At 46.6% G+C, this 8,834-nt stretch overlaps 1 long non-coding RNA gene across 2 annotated transcripts; it reads left to right on the top strand.

The window, feature by feature from the left end:
* Positions 1-1,184: 1,184 nt before the first annotated feature.
* On the top strand, positions 1,185-8,576 carry LOC132809461 (uncharacterized). Of its 2 annotated transcripts, none has more exons than XR_009642332.1 (3): positions 1,185-1,378; positions 7,151-7,243; positions 8,271-8,576. It is a non-coding gene; the product is annotated as an uncharacterized LOC132809461 (long non-coding RNA). The 2 variants fall into 2 exon arrangements; XR_009642333.1 differs by lacking the exon at positions 1,185-1,378 and adding an exon at positions 1,389-5,676.
* The last annotated feature ends 258 nt before the right edge of the window (positions 8,577-8,834 follow it).

The raw sequence follows: 8,834 nt of genomic DNA, 5'->3' as shown, positions 1-8,834 counted from the left end.
CGGGGTTGGGTGTGTGTGTGAGGGAGAGGGGGGGGGGGGATGAGGGAGAGGGTTGAGAAAGAGAGTGTGTGCTAAAAGAGAGAGAGAGAGAGAGAATTGAGGAGAAAGAGTAGGGGAGAGGTAATGGGGAGGCTGGGTTGGAGTCGGGGGGAACAGAGGGAGTTAACCCCAGCTCCTGAGCTCAGGGCCCAGTGCCCTCCCCTTCCCTGAGGACCAGGACTTGGGGCTGAGTCTGCCTCTCTCCAGCTCAGCTTCTCCAACACAAAGACACACAACAACATCGGTCCCTCTGCTGCTCGGCACGCTGTCATCAGCATTTTTATTGGTTACAAATGGAAGTGATGGATACAGTCAGTGGGATGGTGCCTTTTCTCACTGGCCCCTGAGTTGTGAGAAACATTGAAATGTTTCCCTGTAACCCCCCCTGTGGGATAAGGAGGGACAAACCAGTGCTCCCCTCAGTCTGTTACCATAGCGACAGGCTGCTCCATCGCTGAAACACTGAACTGAAATGAGAAAATCCCGGATGGTGTGATTAATGAGGGAATTTGATGGATGGATGGATTTGGGTGAAGGGATATTTCAGCACATTCTTCAGCTGCTGCCTGAACTTAGTCTGGGTCACGGCATAAATCGCGGTGTTTGTGCAGCAACTGAGGAGCTGCAGCATGAAGCCCAATTCCTGCACAAAGAAATGGAGATACACAGACCGATACCCCAAATCATACATCCGTCTCCATATAGAAAACAGCATTAACGTTGACCAGAACAGGATGAAATTGGCCGAGATCACAAACAGTAAAATGATGGATTTTTTTTGGTTTCTCATTTCTGTGTCAGACTGAGCGTCCCCGTTGGTGTGAGCGCGGAGTCTCCTGCGGGCTCTGCTGGTCACTAAAATGTGTCTGACGGTGAGAACATTGAGCAGCAGAATCAGGAGAAATGGGACACACGGGGTTAGAATGTGGTGGAGGAACTCGATTGTGACCCAGACACTGGAGTAATAAACAGCGACTGTTACATCACAAAACCAGGGATTGTTCCACAGCAAATACCGAGCCGAGAGAATAAAATACCAGAAAATGTTCTTTAAACAGCTCAGCACAGTCACTGCTCCCAGAACCACAGCCGCCGTTTTCTCACTGCAATATTTACTTTTCAGCTTCTGGCAACAAATGGCCACAAACCGATCAAAGGTGAAAGTGACGGTGAACCAGACAGAGCAGTCAGTGGCTGCATAAAGCAGGACGGCGTGGATATTACACACGGGGACGGAGTACCTCAGGAAATAAAACAGTTCCCAATAAACAATGGGAATGTGTCTCAGGATCAGGTCGAGGATAATGACCAGGAGATCCGCCGCTGCCATGGTCCCCAGGTAACGTCTGACACATGGAGACAATCCACAATCTTTATAAAGCAGGACGTAGATGGTCACTACGTTAACTGTGAGGAAGGAAAACAAACCCATTATCCATCAGCCTGGAGGCAAAGGGACCCGTTTGATCGGGGACCCAGAGAGATTTTCAAATGTGTCCCTGTATTCAGGGATTTATTAAAATAATTGGAGCTGGAATAACAAATGGGAAGGTCGGAATTACTGACAAAAATATGACATAAACCACAAGAAACCCTCCCTCCCCAAACACACCGAGACACATCCATAAGGACAGATGGTTTCTAGAACATTCCCACACACTCGATCGCTCGACAGCAGACACAGGTCACTCCTTCCCAGTTCCTAATACGGAGGGTGGGAACATTGCTGTCCTGAAGGATTCTTTCCCGGTTTCCTGAAGACAAACGGAGTTTAGGAATTTCTGTATTTTGGACTAAATTGTGGTCGATCCTGTGTCGTGAAGAAATGTAAACGCAGGGAAAACGTATTCACCCCTTTAACTACCTGAGGGGCCTTCGGAACAGTGTCTCCTTCTCCCTGGATCGCGATCTCTTCCCTCGGGATCTTATCGTTTGTTCAATTCACTGACGTCCGGACATTCACAAACAAACAACGTCAGGGACAGAACGTTCCGGGGAATGTCAGTTATAGAATGTCAGGGACAGAACGTTCCGGGGAATGTCACTTATAGAATGTCGGGGACAGAACGTTCCGGGGAATGTCAGTTATAGAATGTCAGGGACAGAACGTTCCGGGGAATGTCACTTATAGAATGTCGGGGACAGAACGTTCCGGGGAATGTCAGTTATAGAATGTCAGGGACAGAACGTTCCGGGGAATGTCGGTTATGGAATGTCGGGGACAGAACGTTCCGGGGAATGTCAGTTATAGAATGTCAGGGACAGAACGTTCCGGGGAATGTCGGTTATGGAATGTCGGGGACAGAACGTTCCGGGGAATGTCAGTTATAGAATGTCAGGGACAGAACGTTCCAGGAAATGTCAGTTATAGAATGTCAGGGACAGAACGTTCCGGGGAATGTCAGTTATAGAATGTCAGGGACAGAACGTTCCGGGGAATGTCAGTTATAGAATGTCAGGGACAGAACGTTCCAGGAAATGTCAGTTATAGAATGTAGGGGACAGAACGTTCCGGGGAATTTCAGTTACAGAATGTCGGGGACAGAATGTTCCGTGGAGCTCCGTGACCTGTCCATCACCTTTCCCCCCATCCACCCCACCACCATGATGTACTGTGCACAGCCTACAGATCTGTCCAGTTCCGGAGCTGTGCAGACCACAGCAGGGCCCTAATGTGGGAACCTGGAACAAATATGCATCCAGCACGGGGAGCTGTACATCCCACATCATTGTATTATCTATAAACCTCAACCAGACAGTCTGACCAGCACAGCGACCTGTGCAGTGATCACCCGTGAATTCATCTGAAACCCAGGAGCAGTTACCCTCCCAGCATGTAGGACTGTGTACCCCACCCCAGTACATTGATCTGTAACCCAGGAGCAGTTACCCTCCCAGCATGTAGGGCTGTGTACCCCACCCCAGTGCATTGATCTGTAACCCAGGAGCAGTTACCTTCCCAGCATGTAGGACTGTGTTCACCACCCCTGTGCATTGCTCTTTAACACTGTGTTAGATCGCTGCCCAGTGTGGGGAAACTTGCAGCCCATGCTGGATGTGACAGGACGTACAGCTCCCACCCATTTACATCTCCATATCGATATTGTGCCATGTCAAGGGGGTGCTGTGGGTGTGAACATCACGGTCAGAGAGAGATGGCGGGGGAATCAGTTTGAGTATCACCACATGGAATGGGTTTAATGTATAGACAGAGAGGGGGAGACTGAGAGACAGTGTCATGGAAGGATGTGTTCCCAGGTTTCAGAATGCTGATACATGGACACTCTGATATCATCCTGTAACATGAGCCTGTCTTCCCAGGAAAAATGGGAAAAAGGGATATTGGTGTGAGGTGAAATGATGGATGAACATTTGTTCTACAGCTTTGTAAATGGGAGTAGTTACATCAGAATCTATGACTGACTGAGCTGATTCTAACAATAATTTGCCTCAGTGTCATTTTCATTGAGTGTGACAGAGAGATTATCTGTACGAGGCCAAGTTAGATTCCTGGTGCTATCTTATCAAACTCAACTCGTTGACTATCCACACACACCCCCCACCCCCACCATAGTGTCCCTCTCATTCAATACCAGCCCGATTCTCCCACCCGTCATGGCTGGAGGGACTCACAGTTGCCCGGGTTCCCCTGGATATTCTGTGATCCCTGGCACTGGTGCCATCCTTGAAAGGCCAATGGGCACACGGTTGAGCTTTCTCAGCTTAGAGCTGCCCTGTACAGTTTACCCCGGGCATGGCAGATAACGGGCAATTACACCACGGTTTGTCGACAGGGGCACGGAGCTCCTGGTGGATGGGCTAGTACAGAGGGGGACCATTCTCTTCCAGGAGGGAGCCACACCACCAGACCCACTGAACATGGTCTGTGCTCACCACCCAGCTCAGTGCAGTATCACCAGTCTGAAGAAATGCCCAGCAATACAGGACAAGCATCAATAACCTTCCCCGCTCTGTCAGGATAAGGGTCACTGTATTCTCTCTGCTCCTTCACACTCACTGTGTATCTGTTATAGCACCGACCCCCGAACAAATCTCTGGCTCATATACACGCAGCGCGCTCTGTTCCTGCAGCCCCTTTATAATGTCACAGCCTGTTTTAAACTGTCTTTCTTTATCTTTCATACCAAAGTGCATCACCTCACACACCCGCCTACCAGCGTGTCACTGTCCTGTTAGAGTTCCACACTGTCCCCCATAGCCTTTACAATTCTTGCAGGTTTGGTCCCATTTACAAACATTAAGATTGTCATAGTGTCACAGTGCCCATGAAACAACTGAAATCCTGCCCCACACACAGGAGTGTGAGCAAGTGAAATACTGATATATTCCCATGGACAGAGTCAAATAACGACATACTGTCAATGGAGCAACAAAAATCCTGACATATACGAGACAGAGTAGATGAAATATTGACAAACCACAGAGCAAGAGAAATCCGGATAGGTTACACTTATCGATATTCATCAGAGTGTAATGGGATGAAGGTGAAAGTGTGTACTGTACCTTTAAACGAGGGTGAATGCTGCTCTGAACTGGGAGCTTACAAGTACCTGTGATATGAGAGGATGGCAGAACCAGAAACAGTATATCGCTATAGAGCTGGAGTCTGGTTATAAGCAGTTAAGAGATAGAGGGTCTTTCAGTTCACTTTCAGTGTTAGAAAATACATTATTTTCATTTAAACAGTGGAATTTGGGAGTTCTCTGTCACTCATATTTTAACAGTTTACGAGGCGAACTGAGCATTTATTTATGTTTAGTTTAAATTACCAGATGAGATCTATGCCGTGTCCGAACAATTGCTGAATGTGTATCTGTGTGTCTCTGTGTGGGGCAGGTCTGGCTGTCTCTGTGGTGCTGAAAGTGATGCAATGCCACCCTCTGCTGATCTCCCCACACCACTGCACAGGCATTGGCAGAGGGTGAAAACCAACAGAGATACATTCAGAGAGGGGGAGGGAGAGGGCAGCTGCTCACAGCATCATCATGATGTCTTATCCATGTGCTTATCTAAATGTCCTTTAAACGTTGTAACTGTCCCTGTTTTCACCACTTGCTCTGCAAGTTCATTCCACACACAAGTCAGCTCCTGACTAAAATAATTACCTCTTCTGAAGTTTGTAAATCTTTTTTCCTCGCACCTTAAAATATCCCTCAGTTTTGAATCCCCAATTCCAGGGAAAAGACATCAGCCCTTCAGCTTATCTGTACTCCTCATCATTTTATAAACCTCTGCCAAGTTACCCGTCCATACTCTCCAGTGAAAAATGTCCCAGCCTATTCAGCCTCTCCTTATAGCTCAATCCCTCCATTTCCAGCAACTTCCAGGTTAAACTCTTCAGAAACCTCTCCAGCTTAATAATATCAAGGTCAATAATATCAAAGTGAATAGTCAAGGTATTTTATAAGGGTAGTGGAGACCAAACCTAGAGGACATAGGCTTAAGTTGAGAGGGGAAACATTTAAAAGTGACCTAATGGGCTGTTTTTTCACCCAGAGGCTGGTGTGCCTATGGAATGAGTGGGCGGGATGTCCAGACTGGACACAGTATTCCAGAAGAGGTCTCACCAATGTCCTGTACAACCTCAACATGACGTCCCAAATCCAATACTCAAAGGTCTGACCAATTAGGAAAGTGTGCTTAACACCTTCTAAATCACATTATGTATGTGAGATGCACAATTTAAAGAATTATACCTGACGGCCTTGGTCTCTGTTCTACAATACTGCCAAAGGCCCTACGTTTAATTGTATAAGTCTTACCCTTGTTGGATTTACCAAATCCAATACCTCACATTAATCCAAACTAAACTCCATCTGCCACGGCTCGGCCAGTGAGTGATATTACCACCTCCTCACCTTCCCCGTTTAATTTTAAAATGCCCACCCCCCCCTCCAGGAGGCCTGCACACTCCTGCCTTGATATGCACAAAGACCCTGAGCTTGGTTTGCCTTGTGTGGTTAGGGGGAGGAGGGACGGATTGCAGACACAGTCAGTGGGGAGGAGAGGCTGGGCAGTAATCAGCGGCCTGGTATCATTTCATGGTTTTAGGCAGAGGGCAGACACACGTGAGAGTTGGGTTATACTGATCGGTGTTTTGGGACCAGAAATTATGGTCTTTCTCCGTGTCTGGTGCTCAGTAATAAATATCTATTTGAGACCCTTTATTGGGCAGAGTGTGTCTGAAGGATTTCATTCCCTAATATTGCAGACTACAGATAATAGCGATTAAAGATGGTCACAGTTAATTTCGATCTTGCATTTGTTTAACAAAACAAAGTGTTTTGTGTAGTTCAGTAATGGTAACCTGATTATAATAAATCCACACTGAGCTGAATGCTGCCCCTTAAAATGTGACCCAAAATCTGGGTATAGTAGTGTAGTGGGTAGTGTCCCTGCCTCTGAGCCATGGCTCTGGGTTTGATTCCAATTCCTGAAATTGTTTGGTAGTGTTCCTAGCTCTGGATGAGAAGGCCTGGATTGAAGTCCTGTCTGTTGCAGAGGTATGTCACAGCATGTCATAACAGGCTGATGAACAAACACACAGGAGAATAATGTTACAGCTTTATGGGTATTGCCGAGTGGTGCTCGTGTCCCTACCTCTGGGCACAAAGGTCTCGGTGTAAATCCCACAGAAGTGTCTCCTAATATATCTGAACAAACTGATTAAACTGGTTTTAGAATTGTGACTTGATGGAGAAGAACAGGTGTCGGTGTTGAATTTCAGCATTTATCCCAGGATGACTGAAAGTACAGCCATTTGTGTTGATTGAAGTCACATTTCGCAGCAGTAAAGGTTTATAAAATCAGAACGGTCATGGATAGGGTTTGTAGTCAAGGTTTTTCCCCCAGGTTAGGGGAATCCAAAACTAGAGTACATTGGTGGAAAGTGAGAGGGGAAAGATTTTGAAGAGGCCTAGGGGGCACCTTTTCACACAGAGAGTGGTGTGCGTATGGAATGAGCTGCCATAGGAAGTGGTGGAGGCTGGTTCAATTACATCATGTAAAAGGCATCTGGATGCTAACAGACCTGCTGAGCTTTTCCAGCAATTTCTGTATTTGTTAAAACAAAACATTCATTTTAACACAGGGATCTGTGTTAGCTGTCTGGATACAGAATTGGCTGGCCAACAGAAGACAGCGGGTGGTAGTGGAAGGAAAATATTCTGCCTGGAAGTCTGTGGTGAGTGGTGTTCCACAGGGCTCTGTCCTTGGGCCTCTACTGTTTGTAATTTTTATTAATGTCTTGGATGAGGGGATTGAAGGATGGGTCAGCAAGTTTGCAGATGACATGAAGGTTGGAGGTGTCGTTGACAGTGTAGAGGGCTGTTGTAGGCTGCAGCGGGACATTGACAGGATGCAGAGATGGGCTGAGAGGTGGCCGATGGAGTTCAACCTGAATAAATGCGAGGTGATGCATTTTGGAAGGTTGAATTCGAAAGCTGAGTACAGGATTAAGGATAGGATTCTTGGCAGTGTGAAGGAACAGAGTGATCTTGGTGTGCAGGTACATAGATCTCTTAAAATAGCCACCCAAGTGGACAGGGCTGTTAAGAAAGCATATGGTGTTTTGGCTTTCATTAACAGGGGTATTGAGTTTAAGAACCGTGAGATCTTGTTGCAGCTCTATAAAACTTTGGTTAGACCGCACTTGGAATACTGGGTTCAGTTCTGGTCACCCTATTATACGAAAGGTGTGGATGCTTTGGAGAGGGTTCAGAGGCGGTTTACCAGAATGCTGCCTGGACTGGAGGGCTTATCTTATGAGGAGAGGTTGACTGAGCTCGGACTTTTTTCATTGGAGAAAAAGAGGAGGAGAGGGGACCTAATTGTGGTATTCAAGATTATGAGAGGCATAGATAGAGTTGATAGCCAGAGACTATTTCCCAGGACAGAAATTGTTAACACGAGGGGTCATAGTTTTAAGCTGCTTGGAGGAAAGTATAGAGGGGATGTCAGAGGCGGGTTCTTTACACAGAGAGTTGTGAGAGCATGGAATGTATTGCCACAGCAGTAGTTGTGGAGGCAGGGTCAATGGGGACATTTAAGAGACTGCTGGATATGCATATGTGCTCAGAAATTGGAGGGTGCATACATGAGGATCAATGGTTGGCACAACATGGTGGGCTGAAGGGCCTGTTCTGTGCTGGACTGTTCTACTGTTCTATGTATTCTGAATACGTTAAACATTTTATTTTTTAATGACGCAGGGACATATAAACGTATCTTCAAATCGACCAAGACCATGTTCTGCTCAGGGTATGGTTCTGTGTATGACAGCAGCAATGATGCACCAACATGGAACAGGGAATGTGATGGAGACATAGTTTGGACAATGCACAACGAGACCTCACATGGTCCAGTTTGGGAGAGAATGACATTATTGTGTGATCAACTCAGAGAGGGAGAAAATGTCATCTGCCCGAGAAGAAACGGCCTATTGCACTCTCTCTCCTTCATTATTCCTCATCACAGTAATGTGTACGAGCTAAAATAAAACTCTACTGTCATCGTTACCATTCTTATTTTTATAGAATCCCTGCAGTGTGGAAACAAGCCCTTCGGCCCAACAAGTCCATACTAACCTTTCAAAGACTAACCTTCCCATGGCCTTACAGTTACCACTGACTAGTGCACCTAAAGTAGAAATTGCTGAACACTATGGACTATTTGACCAATCCACTTGAAGTATACAGCTTTGAGCTGTGGGAGGAAACGGGAGCACCCATCAGAAGCTCACACAGACAAGGGGAGAAGACGCAAATATTGGGACC

The sequence above is a fragment of the Hemiscyllium ocellatum genome, unplaced genomic scaffold (assembly GCF_020745735.1).
Source record: "Hemiscyllium ocellatum isolate sHemOce1 unplaced genomic scaffold, sHemOce1.pat.X.cur. scaffold_124_pat_ctg1, whole genome shotgun sequence".
Classification (NCBI taxonomy): domain Eukaryota; kingdom Metazoa; phylum Chordata; class Chondrichthyes; order Orectolobiformes; family Hemiscylliidae; genus Hemiscyllium; species Hemiscyllium ocellatum.
Note: the sequence above shows the minus strand (reverse complement) of the source record. Positions and strands in the feature narration are given on the sequence as shown.